Source organism: Oryctolagus cuniculus, chromosome 20 (genome assembly GCF_051225735.1).
Source record: "Oryctolagus cuniculus isolate XC-2025 breed Fujian yellow rabbit chromosome 20, ASM5122573v1, whole genome shotgun sequence".
In the NCBI taxonomy this organism is placed as follows: Eukaryota; Metazoa; Chordata; class Mammalia; order Lagomorpha; family Leporidae; genus Oryctolagus; species Oryctolagus cuniculus.
The window spans coordinates 31467850-31485754 of record NC_142886.1 but is presented as its reverse complement, the minus strand read 5'-3'; the positions used below and the strand labels follow the sequence as shown (position 1 = coordinate 31485754).

General features: G+C 42.0%; 1 protein-coding gene and 1 long non-coding RNA gene across 2 annotated transcripts in view; one reads left to right on the top strand and one right to left on the bottom strand.

Annotated features, from left to right (window-relative positions):
* Window positions 1-6403, top strand: part of LOC103351677 (uncharacterized) — a 45403-nt gene extending 39000 nt beyond the window's left edge. The window contains exon 3 of the long non-coding RNA XR_016226829.1: window positions 601-6403. This is a non-coding gene — a long non-coding RNA (uncharacterized LOC103351677). The remainder of the gene's footprint in view (window positions 1-600) is intronic.
* TSHR (thyroid stimulating hormone receptor) overlaps window positions 1-17905 on the bottom strand; it is a 163989-nt gene that overhangs the window by 13724 nt on the left and 132360 nt on the right. The window lies entirely within an intron of this gene.

The window sequence follows — 17905 nt, the reverse complement described above, 5'->3', positions numbered from 1 at the left end:
TTCATTAAATAAAAGCTTTCTAAAAAAAAAAAGATAAGAAAACACGTTTCCTGGATCCTTCCATCTTTTCTCGTAACTTTCTTTTACTTTAAAAAAAAAAAACAATTTATTTATTTGAAAGGCAGGGAGAGACAGAGATCTTCCATCTGTTGGTTCACTCCCCAGATGGCTGCAACAGCCAGGGATGGGCTGGGCCAGGCTGAAGCCAGGAGCCTGGAGCTTCTTTCAGGTCTCCCATGTGGATGACAGAGCCCCAAGGACTTGAGCCATCTTCTGCTTTCCCAGGCATTAAGCAGAGAGCTGGCATGGAAGTGGAGCAGCCGGGACTGGAACTGGCACTATGGGTGGCAGCTTAACCTGCTATGCCACAGCACCAGTGCCTCTTTTGTTACTTTTATTAAGTCTCTGGTAGAATCCCTTGACTTCTATTGGATTCTTCATTTTTACTTAATGAAAGTTGGGAACCTACAGGCTCTGTTCATTGCAAGATTTTTGGCACCTGGACTGTCACTTGGCTGACAGAAGACTCTGGATACGTATTTTTGAAATGTATGAATAATTTCAGGAGTACTTAATTATTTTCTGTTCTTTTCAAAACAGCATATTTGAAGAAGCACACCATGGTGTTTGGGGACAGAAGACTTAAATTTAGACCATGGGACTGGATTCGCAGCTTCTGCACTTCCACCTGACCTTCAGATGACTCAGCTGGCATTGTTGAAGAGCAGCTGCCGGTGTACTCCAACAAATTCCAGCTTTTATTATCATCATCATTGTTGCAGGGCTGAGACGTCTTCTCAGATTTTTGCCAGGTCACTCATTACGAGTACTTCTTTGTTAAAAAATTCTTTTCTGCTTTCTGCAATGTCTTTAATTTCTCCAAGCTCATTTCCTCCCACTTGTTTACCTTGGTGTCTGTCTTTCATGTTAGAAGCATTTTTTGGTCCGGTGATCAGCACCATACTTGTGAGTAAGCTTTTGCTCCGAAACATTTTTTTTTTAAAAGATTTGTTTATTTGAAATCAGAGCTACAGAGGAGAGAGACAGAGATCTTCAATTATCTGGTTTACTCCCTAGGTGGCCACGATTGCCAGGGCTGGGCCAGCCCAAAGCCAGGAGCTTCATCCAGGTCTTTATGTGGGTAGCAGGGGCACAAACACTTGAGTCATCTGCTGCTTTTCCCAAGCCATTAGCAGTGAACTGGACTGCAAGTGGAGCAGCCAGATTCAAACCAGCACCCTTATGGGATACCAGCGTTGCAGGTGGTGGGTTTACCCACTTTGCCACAATGCCGGCCCTCCCCTGACAGATTTTGCATAAGGCATTAATTTAGAGGGCTGGCAATTATTTTTCTGGACTCTAAAACATTAAGTATGGATGTTTTTTTCTATAGTAGAGCTGTTCAGCCTCTTTACAAAAAATGCTTCAAATCTCCAGCTTGGGAGGAGGTACTTGGCTGCTAGCATTTTGCATGAATGCAATAAAGGGTTAATATTTACAGGTTTAGACCTTCTTTAAATCCTTCTGTTTTTAGCCCTGGATCTTATTTATTTATTTTGACAGGCAGAGTGGACAGTGAGAGAGAGAGAGACAGAGAGAAAGGTTTTCCTTTTGCCGTTGGTTCACCCTCCAGTGGCCTCCGTGGCAGGTGCATTGCGCTGATCTGAAGGCAGGAGCCAGGTACTTCTCCTGGTCTCCCATGGGGTGCAGGGCCCAAGCACTTGGGCCATCCTCCACTGCACTCCCTGGCCACAGCAGAGAGCTGGCCTGGAAGAGGGGCAACCGGGACAGAATCCGGTGCCCCAACCGGGACTAGAACCCGGTGTGCTGGCACCGCAAGGCAGAGGATTAGCCTATTGAGACACAGTGCACCGGCCTGGATCTTATTTTTTTTTTTTTTAAAGATTTTATTTATTTATTTGAAAGTCAAAGCTACACAGAGAGAGGAGAGGCAGAGAGAGGAGAGGCAGAGAGAGAGAGAGAGAGAGAGAGAGAGAGAGAGAGGTCTTCCATCCGCTGGTTCACTCCCCAAATGGCCACAACAGCTGGAGCTGCACTGATCTGAAGCCAGGAACCAGGAGTCTCCTCTGGGTCTCCCACATGAGTGCAGGGGCCCAAGCACTTGGGCCAACCTCTACTGCTCTCCCAGGCCATAGCAGAGAGCTGGATTGGAAGTGTAGCAGCTGGGACTCAAACCAGCGTGCATATAGGATGTTGGCACTAGAGGTGGCGGCTTTACCCACTACGCCACAGCGCCGGCCCCTGGATCATATTCTTGACACATGCCACCCTCATCGACTCTAAATCCCAGGGTTCTGCAGGGCAGGACAACTGCCTCTGACTGTCTGCTCACTAGGAAAACTCAGGGTTTCACCTTGCTTCTCTGCCTGCCCAGTTTTCTCAGAAATCTACAGCGTTCCAGGCCATGGATGTGCCCTTACTCATCTTCTTTGCTTTGTGGATTCATGCATAGTAAAAATTCCTTTCTCAACTTTTCATGAGGATCTGAGGAGGGAGAGGAAATAAATGCAGGCTCAGTGCATCATCTTTTACTTTTTTTTTTTTTTTTTTTACAGGCAGAATTAGTGAGAGAGAGAGAGAGAAAGGTCTTCCTTCCGTTGGTTCAACCAGGAGCCAGGTGCTTCCTCTTGGTCTCTCATGCGGTGCAGGGCCCAAGGACTTGGGCCATCCTCCACTGCACTCCTGGGCCACAGCAGAGATCTGGACTGGAAGAGGAGCAGCCGGGACAGAACCAGCACCCCAACCAGGACTAGAACCCGGAGTACCAGTGCCGCAGGCACCGGCCATCATCTTTTACCTTTTTTTTTTTTTTTTTTTGACAGGCAGAGTGGACAGTGAGAGAGAGACAGAGAGAAAGGTCTTCCTTTACCGTTGGTTCACCCTCCAATGGCCTCTGCAGCTGGCACACCGCGCTGGTCCGAAGCCAGGAGCTAGGTGCTTCTCCTGGTCTCCCATGGGGTGCAGGGCCCAAGGACTTGGGCCATCCTCCACTGCCCTCCCAGGCCACAGCAGAGAGCTGGACTGGAAGAGGGGCAATCGGGACAGAATCCGGCACCCGGACTGGGACTAGAACCCAGGGTGCCGGCGCTGAAGGCGGAGGATTAGCCTATTGAGCCACAGTGCTGGCCATCTTTTACTTTTAATCACTAGTCTTCAGCATCTGGAACTGTGCAAGTACAAAGAACAAATACTTGTTGAGTGCTGAGCCACACTAGTCTCCCAACTCTGGAGTGTATGGAGGAAGAGTCTATAGAAATTCGAAAACTCAGTAAGTCAGGGATCATTTTAAGTTGTACCCGAAGATGTATTTTTAAGTAGTATCATTGAAGTTGTATCTGAATCCAGAATTTTCTATTACTATAACTTCTCTATCTTAAGGCTGTAAACCCATGAAATTTTTTTCTGGATAAGAATACAGAGAATTGTTCTCAGTGGCCGAGGGAACTGAATTTACTTGTGAATGGAGCCCACGCTGATGGAATCTTACCAGTTGGAGGTCCTCCCTCTGTCTTGTTGACTCTGGCCCTTTCCTCAAAAAGCTCATCAAGCAATGGGCACTGAGCTCATGAGAATTTGTCTCTAGCAAGTATTTACTCACAAATCAGCATGTAGCCAAGCTGCCTGGCAGACAGTGTGCAGTCTGATTGTCAAGGTCATGGGAACTGTCTCAAATTAAGTAACAGGACGTGAATTTACACAGTGTTACATGCAGTGTGGCAAGAGTAGCCCTGAATAGAGTTGACTGATAGCTGATGTCACAGGAAGAGCAGACTGCCTCTCAGGGGCAATGATACACACTGGCAGTACCAAATGCTGGACCAGTTTCAAGTTTTCATGAGGTATTTTGTTGTAGATTATTAATTAAAATTAACTTGCTGAATTCAATTGCAAATTAAATAAGCACTGATTGGTTTGCTGATGTTTCAACAGTAGCTGTTGGTCAACGTAGAAACTGCTTCATGATAAATGTTAATTACATTTGTAAATTGGTAGATGAAACACATCTAAAGACAAAAACATTAATTAACTGATTAAAGGACAGCTTACCTAATTTAGTAATACTGAGTTAAAGATAATTTAAGGACTTAGAAATAAGAATATTAAAACATGATATTGATTTATTTAACAAATGTTTCTTTTTTTAAGATTTATTTATTTGAAAAGCAGAATTACAGAGAGGGAGAAGCAGAGGCAGAGATCCCTATCTATCTATCTATCTATCTATCTATCTATCTATCTATCTATCTATATCTGCTGGCTCATTCCCCCAAAAAGGCTGCAACGGCCAGGGCTGGGCCAGGCCAAAGCCAGGAGCTTCATCTGGGTCTGCCATGTGGGTGCAGGGGCCCAAGCACTCGAGCCATCCTCCAGTGCTTTCCCAGGTGTTTTAGCAGGGAGCTGGATGGGAAGTGGAGCAGCCTGGTCATGAACTGGTGTCCGCATGGGATGCTGGCACTGCAGGTGGCAGCTTCACAGCACTGACCCCAACAAGTGTTTCTGAATTGCTGTCTATATCTCAGGAACAGTTCTGGATGCAAAAGCTACCAAAATGTGCACAAATTGCTGCTTCCTTCATGATTACATTCTACTGGGGAGAGAGGGATACCTTTTAAAAAGTAAAACAAAAATGTACAGTAAATTAGAAGATGATGATAAGTACTGTGGGGAAAGGAACACAGGGGAGAGAGGAAGAGCCTAGAAGTGGATTCACAGCAAGGGATGATGGGAGGACGACAGGGAAGTCATGAGCGGAGCAGGTGTGTAGGAGGGTCATGTGGGTGTCTGGGGCCAGGTAATTCCCAGAAGAGGAACTAGCAGTGTAAAGACCCTGAGGTGGGCAGACCCTCACATGTCAGAGGAAGAAAGAGGCCAATGTGTCTCGAGCTGAGACAGTGAGGAGGTAGGAAATGGGGTAGCAGTCAGAGGGGGTCAGAGTCAGCATGTGTGACCTTGTAGGCCATCAGAAGGACTTAGTCTTTTTCACAAGAGTGAGATTAAGAGCCTTCAAAGAAATGGCATAATTCGTCTTTTGAAAGTTAACTCTAGGCTGGCACTGCAGCTCACTTGGCTAATCCTCCGCCTAGCGGCGCCAACACACTGGGTTCTAGTCCTGGTTGGGGTGCCGGATTCTGTCCCGGTTGCTCCTCTTCCAGTCCAGCTCTCTGCTATGGCCCAGGAGTGCAGTGGAGGATGGCCCAAGTGCTTGGGCCCTGCACCTACATGGGAGACCAGGAGGAAGTGCCTGGCTCCTGGCTTCGGATCGGCTACAGCGCACCGGTCGTATCGGCCATTTTGGGGGGTGAACCAATGGAAGGAAAACCTTTCTCTCTCTCTCTCTCTCTCTCTCTCTCTCTAACTCTGCCTGTAAAAAAAAAAAGTTAACTCTGGATGCTTTCTTGAAAGTAGACCCAAGAGGTGGAAACAGGAACACCAACAGAGAGGATGGTGTCTTGGACAAGAACGGTAGCAATGGAGATACTGAGAATTGTTGGGGTTTAAAGATGTTCAGAAGATACAGCCAATGGAATTTTCATATGATTCAGATGTGGAGTAATGAGAGGAAGGCAGGAGTGAAGAATGACTGCAGGGTTTCTGGTCTACAGCTAGAAGAATGAAGTTAACATGTTTTATGGTGGGGGAGGCTGCAGATGAGGCAGGGTGGGCAAGAATGGGCCAGGATTCAGTTTTGGACATGGCTGGTTTGAGATGCCTACTACACAGCTGATGGGTGATGTCCAACAGAAGAAGATCCATGTGGATATTGAAATCACCAAAAGTTACTAGAGGAGTGGTGTTAGGAAAGACAGAAGCAGTAAGTCAGGAACTGAAACCCTAAATAAATGAGAAAGGGGGATCCTTGTGCCCCTTTGGTGAAATTATAAATTGGTATGTGCATTCTGAAAGGCAGTAAAAAGGTAATTCAAAGGGCTGGCATTGTTGCGTAGTAGGTTAATCTGCTGCCTGCAGTGCTGCCATCCCTTGTGGGTGCCGGTTTGTGTTCCAGTTGTTCCACTTCTGATCCAGTTACCTGCTAATGTGCCTAGGAAGGCAGTAGAAGCTGGTCCAAATGATTGAGCTCCTGTACTAGGAAGGCAGTAGAAGCTGGTCCAAATGATTGAGCTCCTGTACCCACATGGGAGACCCAGAAGAAGCTCCTGGCTGCTGGCGTCAGTCTGTCCCAGCCCTGGGTATTGTGGCCATTCGGGGAGTGAGCCAGCAGATGGAAGATCTCTCTCTCTCTCTCTCTCTCTCTCTCTCTCTGTTTCAAATAAGTAAATAAATAAATAAATGTTTTTTTTTTAAAAAACTCAAAAGATTGAAAATAGAAATATATGATCCAGCTATTCACTTTTGGGTATATAAATAAAGAAAATGGAACTTTGTAGAGATGTTTTCACTTCTATAAACATTGTTCACAACAGACAGGATATGGAAACCATCTGTGTATTAATGAATGAATGGATAAAGAAAAAGACTGAAATACAACAGAATATTACTCAGCCCTAAAGCATGAGGAATCCTGTCATTAGCAACAACAAAGATGGACCCAGAGGACATGATGCTAATTGAAACAAGTCAGACACAGAAAGACAAATACTAAATAGAACCCAAAGAGGTTGAACTCACAGAAACAGAGAAAAGAATGGTGGTTGCCAGGGGCTGAAGGGGTGAGAAATGGGAAGATTTTGTCAAGGGCTATAAAATAAGATGAGTGAATTCAGGAGATCTAGTTTGCAACATGGTAACTATAGTCAGTAGTAGTTTATTGGACACTTAAGTTTGCTAAGAAAGAAGGACTTAAATGTTCCCACCACCACAACAAAAGTAGGTTGACTGTGGTAGTCACTTCAATGTATATAAACGGCAGACATCACATTGTATACGTTAAATCCAGGCAATTTTTATTGATCTGAAAAAAGATAAGATGAAAGTGACTTTGGTGTACTTGGATAATAATGGAAAAGGTATTTAGGCGGTCATGTCTGATGGCATGTGATAGGAGCTGCTGGGCTGGGGTTTGAGAAAGAGAGGGATAATGATTCAATAGCACCAGTGAGCAAGAGGGAGACCTGCCTCCACCCTGTTTTATGTAAAATGTTTATGCTTGTAGGATTTGAATCCATTGTTAGCATGTTTTGAAATTAGATACTCAAGGGGGCCATTGCTCTGGCATAGCGGGCTAAGCCTCTGCCTGTGGTGCTGGCATCCCAAATGGACGCTAGTTCTAGTCCTGGCTGCTCCTCTTCCAATCCAGCTCTCTGCTATGGTCTGAAAAGGTAGTGGAGGATGGTCCAAGTGCTTGAGGCCCCTGTACTCATGTGGGAGACCCGGAGGAAACCCTTGACTCCTGGCTTTGGACTGGCCCAGCTCCTGCCGTTGCAGCCATTTGGGGAGTGAACCAGCAGATGGAAGACCTTTCTGTCTCTCCTTCTGTCTGTAACTCTACCTCTCAAATAAATAAAATATTTTTTAAAAATTAGATGCTTTAGTTTAAGGTATTTCTAAGCTGTCAGTGCCCACAAGAGAATGTCTTTAATTTACTTACATGAGGATGGGATTCTAACATAAATTTACAATTATTCCCCTCTGTGCTATTTAGCTACTATTTGTTTTTAGAGAGCCTATGAAAAAACAGATGTTCTTTCTTATTGTAACTTTAATACCAAAATGAACAACTTACGAGCCAAAAGTAATAATTCATCATTCATCAAATATTTACTGAGTTTCAGTTATGGTTGAGGCATTGCTGAAGGCCAGTGTTACAATGTAGAAAAAAACGGATGAAAATACCACCTTCTATTGCATTTATATACATATGAAGGAGACAGAGTAAACTGTAGATAAATACTTAGAACATCAGTTGGTAATGAATATTATGGAGAAAAATAAAGCAGGGAAGTCAAATGAAGAACAGGCAGCTTGTGAATTGGAATAGGGCGTTCAGAGAAGCCTGCAATGGGAGGCTTCCTCAAGAGGATGTCAAGCCGGTTCAAGTCCCAGCTGCTCCACTTCTGATCCAGCTTCCTGCTAATGTGCCTGGGAAAGCAGCAGAAGATGGTCCAGGTGCTTGGGGTTCTGTGCACACATGGGAGATCTGGAAGAAGCTCCAGGATCCCAGCTTCAGCTTGGCCTATCCCCTGTCATTGTGGCCATTTGGGGGGTGAACCAGTAGATGGAAGATTTTCTTTCTTTCTTTCTTTCTTTCTTTCTTTCTTTCTTTCTTTCTTTCTTTCTCTCTCTCTCTCTCTCTCTCTCTCTCTCTCTCTCTCTATCTCTCTCTCTCTCTAACTCTGCCTTTCAAATAAATCTTTAACAAAAAAGGAGGGTGGGTGGGCCCTGATGGAGATGAATGAGTCAGCCCCCATCACCTGGCAAAAGAACCTCCTAGGTAGGGGAGACAGTAGTGCACAGCTCTTAGGGTGGGAACTTGCCTGAGGCGACCAATTCAGTAGGAGATAGGATCAGAGATGATGGGGCAGGAGTTGGGGGTATTTGTGAGGACTTTGACTTTTTTTCTTAGATGACAACTAGTAGAAAACTTTATGCAGAAATTCAAGAAACTGATCAGGTGAGGTTGGAGAATTTAAGTGCAGTGATGGCCAGCGCCGCGGCTCAATAGGCTAATCCTCCGCCTTGTGGCACCGGTTCTAGTCCCGGTCGGGGCACCGGATTCTGTCCTGGTCACTCCTCTTCCTGTCCAGCTCTCTGCTGTGGCCAGGGAGTGCAGTGGAGGATGGCCCAAGTCCTTGGGCCCTGCACCCGCATGGGAGACCAGGAGAAGCACCTGGCTCCTGGCTTCAGATCAACCTGGTGCGCCGGCCGCAGCAGCCATTGGAGGGTGAACCAACGGAAAAAGGAAGACCTTTCTGTCTGTCTCTCTCACTGTCCACTCTGCCTGTCAAAAAAAAAAAAAAAAAAGCAGTGATAATCATACATGAAAGGGATCGACCTTATATATTATAAAGAGAGTGTATGTCTGAGTGAATGAGCGCTGAGTTTGTGTCCTAGCAGTGCACTGTGTCCAGGTGACCTCAAGGGACTTAGCTGATATCTCTGCCTCTCAGCTTCCATATTTGCTAAGTAAGGATAATAACTACTGTTGCGTAGTTACAGAGGCTCAAGGTGATACACTATCTGTAAAGGACTTAAGTGGTTAAAACTTTAAATTTGTTGTTGTTAAGGGAATGTCTACACATTAAGATGATAGTGTTACTAATCTTAAGGTCTATATGTACAAGTAAAATAGCTTTGTAGTGCAGATATCACTAAAATACTCATTTTTCTGCTCTCGAGTTTGTGAAGTTACATTTCTTTTAGCTGTTAGCTTCCATGCCCTATGAAATTCCATGGTGTTTACTTGTCATAGCACAATGGGTCCTGCAAGGAAACACTGCCCACGTACTGTAATTCAGTAAGCTCAGTATTGTACCACACAGTAACAGGAGGAAATGAGGATAATTTACTGCCAATAGTCAGATGCTGAAATACAAACATGATCTTCTCCTCAATGCTTAATCCCCCCTCTGTCGACCCCTGTCTCCCATATACATCAGTATGATCATGATCGTGGTGACAAAAGGATCAGGCTAGGCCAGTGCCACGGCTCAACAGGCTAATCCTCCGCCTAGCGGCGCCAACACACTGGGTTCTAGTCCTGGTTAGGGCGCTGGATTCTGTCCCAGTTGCCCCTCTTCCAGGCCAGCTCTCTGCTGTGGCCCGGGAGTGCAGTGGAGGATGGCCCAAGTGCTTGGGCCCTGCACCCCATGGGAGACCAGGAGAAGCACCTGGCTCCTGCCTTCGGATCAGCGCAGTGTGCCGGCCACAGTGGCCATTGGAGGGTGAACCAATGGCAAAGGAAGACCTTTCTCTCTGTCTCTCTGTCTCTCTGTCTCTCTCACTGTCCACTCTGCCTGTCAAAAAAAAAAAAAAAAAAAAAAAGGATCAGGCTAATTTCATTTGTAACAAATGAAAAGTCCACTGTCTGTGCAAGTGTTTATTTCTTGGAGACTCATAGGCTGAACATAATTAACAAAATGGATTTCTGTGACTTGTCAGACACAGTGTATCACAGTGAAAACACATCGCTACCTATCTTCTTCCACTGTTGTGCAAGTAAAACTCCCTGAAGAGTCAAAGAATTTGGTGCTATCCACAATAGGATTTTATGCCTAACCGTACAAAGTGCTCTTGGTGGCTTATTTTTTGAAAACTTTATTCCTAAGTTGATTTACCCATTGTATTAATTAACGAGCTCCCAGCATTGACTGGTTAATTTTAAAATCTTTAATAAAATTTGTTATGGAATAAAGTACACATGTTTTTTTTCCTGTGCTTCTGGTCCTGTATAATCATTTCTTTTCTCTCATCACACAATAATTGAGACTTTATATGGGTAAAATCACCAAAAATTATGAGAGGAGTGATTTTAGAGAGGTCAGAATCCTTTAAAATGATGGAATAAAGTGTATGTCAAAATGTTTAGCAAAGAGTCTAGTAGGCAATCACTGGAAGATTTATTTATAGTTGAAGTTGCAAACAAAGAAGAATAAAGAAATAATTGTGCCCCTATTCGCGCTTTTTTTTTTTTTTTTTTTTTTTTGTCAGATTCATTATCACCGTTGAGGGTTCCTGGCTAAAGATCAATAATTAATTCATAAAATGGTTCAGAATTCACATTGGTGAGAGCATTTTACAGTGTTATTTTCCAGGGACTCAGAGTTAGCAAAAACTCTTTTATATTCTATCAGGTTTTTTTTTTTTTTAAGATTTATTTTATTTATTTGAAAGAGTTACAGAGAAAGGTAGAGACAGAGAGAAACAGAGGTCTTTTATCTGCTGGTTCACTCCCCAAATGACCACAATGACCAGAACTGAGCTGGTCTTAAGCCAGGAGCCAGGAGCTTCTTCTGGGTCTCGCACATGGGTGCAGGAGCCCAAGCACTTGGGCCATCTTCTATTCTTTTCCCAGGCTACAGCAGAGAGCTGGATTGGCAGTGGAGCAGCTGGGACTTGAACTGGCACCCATATAGGATGCCAGCACTGCAGGCCAGGGCTTTAACCTCCTGTGCCACAGTGCCAGCCTTGTTCTATCAGTTTTGATCCAGGTAAAAAAGCCATTACTTAAACAAAATTGTGTTATAAGGAATAACATATATTTTTGAATTATTCCCTTAGAGATGAAAAATTCTCCTAGTTTACTTTTTGGCCTGGCATATGGAGGAAAACATTTAAATAACCAAATCCCCTGATGTAAAATGCATGATCATTTGAGGTGATTGCTTTAGGACAGTGGCTCCAGTGTTTTGAAGAATGTTGCAATTCTTTAAAGTAAAAAAAAAAAGTATGAGAATGACAGCAGTTGCATTTTTAGATGCTTGAATAAACACAAAGATTTATATGGTAAGAGGATTTCCCAATAACACCATTGTTCTCTCATTAAGAGTCTCCATGGTTAAAAAACTAACATTAGGGTGGGCATTTGGCTTAGCAGTTAAGTTGCTGCTTGGCATGCCTGCATTCCACGTCAGAGTCCTGGCTATCTTCTTCCTATCCAGCTTCCTGCTAATATATGCCATGAGTGGCAGCAGGTGATGGCTTAACCACTTGAGTCCTTGCCCCCCATACATAAGAGATCTGGATGGAGTTCTGGGCTCTTGCCTGCAGCCTTGCCTACCCTTGGCTGTTGGCATTTGGGGAGTGAAGGGGTGGATGGAAAAATCAATCAATTGATCAATCGATCTATTTTTTCAAATAAAAGTGAAAAATAAAAATTAAAAAAGCCCAACATTCTCATTGTAGATGTGCTAATTTAAAATAGTAATTATTTTTATTTTCATATCAATGACTGGGTTTGTAAGAGATGCTACTGATCAGTAAATTAGAATTTTTGGGGGGATGGGATGAGTACTCTGAGTTGTCAAAGCAACTCTTCTGTTCTGCAGATTCTCAGGGCTGCAGATGATCACCTCCGTGTTTGTCAAGAAGGCATCTTGCATGCAATTCTGGAAGAAAAATGGTCTGCTTTCTCTCTTCTGTGATCTCCCAGCCCCTTTGCTGTGGCTCTGGAAGGATGATCTACTTCAGTTGCTTCCCCAACATCTCTGCTCCCTTGGCATGGGCATGGCCTGGTGTCCAAGTCGGGCACTGCAGGTCTGTCTTGTGTTTGCAGTTCGCTTCACAGTCAATAAGCAGAGCAGCCTAGCAGAAAATACTCCAGCTTTGCGTCCCCAGGAATTCCCTCTGCAAGAGAGCTGCTTCAAGGCCTCCTCCTAACACACAGAAAGGAAGACAAGGAGCTCCAGGCTGACTCTGTGTTTGGGGTTTTGTTTTTTCCCCTTCTAATGGAGATCCAGTCCCTGCCAAATAGCCAGGAGGTACAAATGAGCAGTCCTGGCCAAATGGCTGGGGCTGATGTGTCCAGAACTAATATAGTCAGGGCTGAGTGTGGGCAAAGGGAAAGAAAAGAAGGCACGAATGAAGGTTGAGGAGGACCACAAATTGCAAAGGGTTGCGTGACTATTAGTGCTATTTCCATGGTAACCCTAGCTTGCCTGCTGGGTCAGATCAAGCTCTCCAGAGGGTGACTTCAGCACACCTTCCAAACACTGTCCTTGCCTGAATTATGTCCTTCCCACCTTGCCCAACACAATCTGTGTTGTCCTACAGAAGCTCCTCAGTTGTTCTTATTTTCTATTTTTTTTTTTTTTTTGAAAGGCAGACACACTCACACAGAAGGTGAGAGACAGAGAGATCTTCCATCTGCTGTTTCACTCCCCAAGTTAGGAACTTTGTAAAATGCCTCTGAGATAAGTGAGTAAGTGATATGCTAGTTTTGTATTCGTTTGTGTCAGAATAGTCAATTCTCCCCAAGAAGGGAAAAGAAAAGGGAAAGAGAAAATAAGCTTGAGATGGTGGAGAGTTCATGGTTAGGACCCATACTGATCTCATCTAGGTCCCAAATTTTAACTGGGATTATAACTCAGTGAGAGACAAACCAATAAAAATAAAGACTAGGGATCTGAAGAGACACTTTTCAAAAGAAAATCCACAAATGGCTAATAATGCATGGAAAGATGCTCACTGTCACTAATAATTAGAGAAACACAAGTTAAAACCACCATGGGATACCACTGTGCACTCACTACCATGGCTAGAATCAAAGGGATTGACAATAAAAAATATTGGTCAGTACCAAACTCTGACCCCTTGCTGGTAGGAACAGAAAATGGGACAAGCATTTAGGAACAGATTTTGGCAGTATTTCCTATTAAATTAAAACATATTTGTATGACTTGGTAATTTTACCCCTAGATTTTTTCACTAGAAAACTAAAAAGATGTGGTTTTCTGTGGCAGCATAGGGCATTTTTTGGGTGATGAAAATTTGATATGTTTTAGCCAAGGTAGCATAAAATGTGTCAAAATCCATCAAATCGTGCACTTAATAGTGTGCTGTTGCTGTATGTAAATTGTATCTCAATAAAAAATTTTGGTCAGAGTGAACATAGAAGATCATGGATCTGACACGTCTCTGGACTTCAGGCATGCTAAAAACAGCTTGTCAAATTTTCAGGCCTCTATGATCTGTAAGGATCATAAAGAATAAAAATCATGAAAAACTTGTTTTTTCTAAACAAATAAACATGGTAGTATTGTGATTCTTAGATTTTTGTATAAGTAAGTTGATCAGCTAAAAGCAATAGGTTTATTTTTGACTTTTATTTTTGTTGATACATGTAATATAAACTCAAGGGTATTATCATAGATTCTCTCTCCTTAGGAGGTACTTAAGTGGGACTATTATGATACAATAATTTTCGGTGGTACACTAACTGCTATTAAAGTGAGTTACGTAACTTTGAATTTAGAGAACTCTAGCTATTATGGAAGGCATTCCGTTTCAGTATGTTCTTTCCTTTGGGATTATAAACACTGAAAGCTTCTCTTTCAAAATAAGATGAAAAGAAAACAATGTACTCAAAAATAGAAACTATAAAAATGGGAAATGATATTGCATATCTTGATTAAAAAATCAATAAGTAAAATATGTTATTAAATTTCCAAACTAAATTAGAAAAGGCTTTTATTTTTTGAATAGCAAAGATTAGAGCATAGATCACAGTCTGGGTGTTGCACCTGTTTTAGATTAAATTCTTTTGTTTGAGAAACAACCTTGAAAAATATGGTAAACAGGGCAAGTTTGACGTTTTTTGTTGACCTTCAGAGCTGATTGTTCTTTGACAAAACCTTTAAGAGATGAAAACACAAGAATATATGGTCTCCAATTCTCTGTTCTTTAAATGGAGTTCAAGATTTTCCAAGTTTGGCTTTCACACCAAATGACAACCTAACAATGGCTATTTGGTGTTTATTTACAATTCATCAATAGCATTCTGCGAAATGAAATTCTCAGAAATTAAGATGAAGACCATTTCCTCTGAAACTTAAGATTTAGTTATGGAAAGAAGTTATATGGAAAATGAAGTAAGAGTTTGACAAGTTCAAGGCAAGAATCAGAAATGTCAGAGGCCATGCATGAGACTAGATTCTGCTCATTTCATTCTTTGCTCTAACTGGCCTCCCAGACACCAATACTTCTATTGTATTCTCTTTCTACACTCAGTGGTTTTCTTTTAAAAATTAATTTTTATTTCTAATAAAATAGTACATGGACCTACTTTTTTTTTTAACCCAGAAACTTTTTACTTAAAATATACAAACTTCATGCATTTCATAAATACAAATTTAGGAACACAGTGATTCTATGTACCTTACTCGCCCTCCCACCCACACTCCCACCCTTCTTCCTTCTCCCTCTTCTATTTCCATTCTTATTTTTTACTAAGATCTATTTTGAATTAGCTTTATACACATATGATTAACAATATACTAAGCGTTCAACAAATAGTATGAAAAAAACCTGTTCTTCAACAGTCGAGACAAGGGCTGTTCAAAGTCATTGCATCTTAAAGTTTCAATTTCACTTCCATAGATTACCTTTTAGGTGTTCTATCAGTTACCACAGATCAGGGAGAACATGGTATTTCTCCTTTTGGGACGGGCTTATTTCATCAATTATAACGTTTTCCAGTTGTATCCATTTTGTTGCAAGTGACAGGATTTTTTTTTTTTTTAACTGCTGTTAAGTATTTGATTGAGAGGCAGAGAGAGCTCCCATCTGCTGGTTCATTCCCCAAGTATCTATAAAGGTCAGAATTGGGCTAGGGCTGAAGCCATAAGCCAAGATTTAATCCAGATCTCCCATGCAGGTGGTGGGGACACAACTGGGCCATCACTACTGCCCCTGAGGGTCTGTGTTAGCAGGAGGCTGTAGTCATGAACCAGAACTGGAAATAGAACCCAGGTACCTCAAATGTGGAATGTACATCTTAACTGCTAAACTAAACACTCTTAGGACCTAGTTTTTGAAATGCAAATTACACTAGAAGCTTGATAACACGAGTAGCAGAGTCCTGTCCAGCCCTCCCTGCACTCTGGTGTCTGATGAGCATCTAATTTTAATTTTCTTCCATAGCTGTAAACATTGCTTGATTTCTTGATGTTATATGTCACACAATGACTTCCTAGTATGGGAGATGAGGAACTTGTTCTCTTCCATTACCACTAAGGTACACACATACCCCCTCCTGACACCCCACTTCTCTCCTGAAACAGTTTTAGGATGTAACTGATTAAACTCATACTCACTAATTTAGTTATAACTCTGAATATTGTGATTTCATTTATTTTCTTATGTAATATTTTGTTTCTTTGTAAGATGTCTGTCTTTTGAAAATTCATCTCAGTTTGAATGGCTCTCTTGCTAAGTCTGCCTCCATGTATTAAAGATCTGTAAAACAACCCTGAAACCAGCTTTTCACACAGTCAATCCTGTCTGATAACCTGTCAATCACCTTTTATTTCTGAAAGACCTTCCTCCTGGAGCCCTCTCTCCTTCAGCTCTGATGGACACGACTTGTTCTCCACAAAGGACTCCCTTTGTGGGCATCCTGGGAATTCCATTTGCTGCTCCCCAGCCTTAGTCATTATTTTTGAATTCTTTTCCGTCCGGGTTTATGTTACAAGAAAAGGTGAGTGGAAAATCAAGTTCTTGAGAATCTGAGTGTCTGAAAATGTCTTTATCACTCAGGCTTGCTGAATGCTTGGGAAAGTACTTGGGTCAGGATTTGGAGGGGGTACCCTGTCACCTGCTTTCCAGGTCACTGCTGAGAGGCCTGGTGGCTCTCTGTTCACCAGCTGCCACAGGCAACAGCGTTTTTCTTCTAGGAGGTTTTGGGTAGGCCACGCTCTTCATCGTGGTATCTTCCTATCTATGATGTATCTTCACATGCCTTTTCTCCAGTCATTTGGATTTTTAAGGGATCTTTTTCTTCTGAAAACTACTTCATTTATGAAATTCTTTCTCTCTCTTCCCCCATTTTGTTTTTTTGCTTTTTATTTTCTTTCTCTAAAGCTTTTGCTAATTAGATAAGGGGCTACCTGGCTTGAACTTCTAACTTTCTGATATTTTTTTTTAAAAGAAATTCTCTTCTCTTACCTGGGAGATGTTTCCCAGTTTATCCTTGAAGACTTTTGCTTTTTTTTTTGCTGTAATTTTTTTAATTTCCAAGAAAATAATTTTTATTTTATTAATATTTCCATATAAGGAATTACTTTGTGCATGCATAACATTATTTGAGCATATTTTTATAATTTTAATAGTTTTAGTTCTTGCATTATTTGTTTTTTCATTGTTTCTGTTCTTTTCTGTTTTTTCACTGCTTCTATTCACCTAGTATTAGAAGTTCTAGTTAGAGCAATTATGCTAGAAAAATAAATAAAAGCTATTGAAATTATAAAGAAAAATTATTTGTAGATGACATGATCTCATGTGACTAATATATGAAGACTCTAAAGGCTTCACCAAAAAGTGTGACAACTAATAGATGAATTCAGTAAAGTTACAGAAGAATAAATAAGCGTATCTAAAATACTTAAACTAACAATGAACTATCAGCAAAGGAAATAAAACATTCCAGTAATGTATAGGTGTGAAACTGACATTATGAGATTTGACGATTGTTCGCAGCCCTTGTCTGTACTGTTGAGGAGCAGTGTTTTTTTCTTCTTACCATCTGTTGACCTCTTTGTTTAGTGTAGGGTTAATCTTATGAGTATAAAATAAACTGAAAGTAGGTCATTGTAAAAATTAAGAGAGAATAAGAGAGGAAGGAGTAGGAAGTGTTGGGGCATGAGTGGCAGGGAGGATAGGGTGGGAATGTCACTATGTTCCTAAATCTGTGTATATGAATTACTGGAAGCTTGTTTACCTTAAGTAAAAAAAAGGAAGAATCCAATTTATAATGGCATCAAAACAGAACCAAAAATACTTGGGAATAAATTTAAACCAAGGAGTTGAAAGGTCTGGACCCTGAAAACAGGGCATGGGTGCTTTCATGTCTGTGCTTTTCCTCCCGGGTCTGGTATCACTGGATGTCCTCGTTTGTGAGGAGTGACTATGGGCAGCTACGTGTCTGGGGGTTTGCTCACTGACGGTCTTAACTATAGAGAATTTGGGAGACTACCAGTGATGATTCTTTTATCTTTGCCTTTGGCCTGTCAGCTTTCCAAGCATTCTAATCTCCTGCCTGGTGGGTGCACATCCTGATGCCAGGATCCTGAGTTGATAGAGATTTTGGTCTTACCTTGTCGAATGTAAATTTTCATGTCATTCTGACTTCAGAACAGGGCCTCACTCCTGTCTTCACCTGTGCCTATTAACCTAAAGCTTTGATGATGACGTTTTAACAGAAAGTAAGCTTTCGTCTTCTACAGCGAGTAAGAAATAGATGTTTGAATGCTCAGAGTGAGAGAGGCTATCTGGA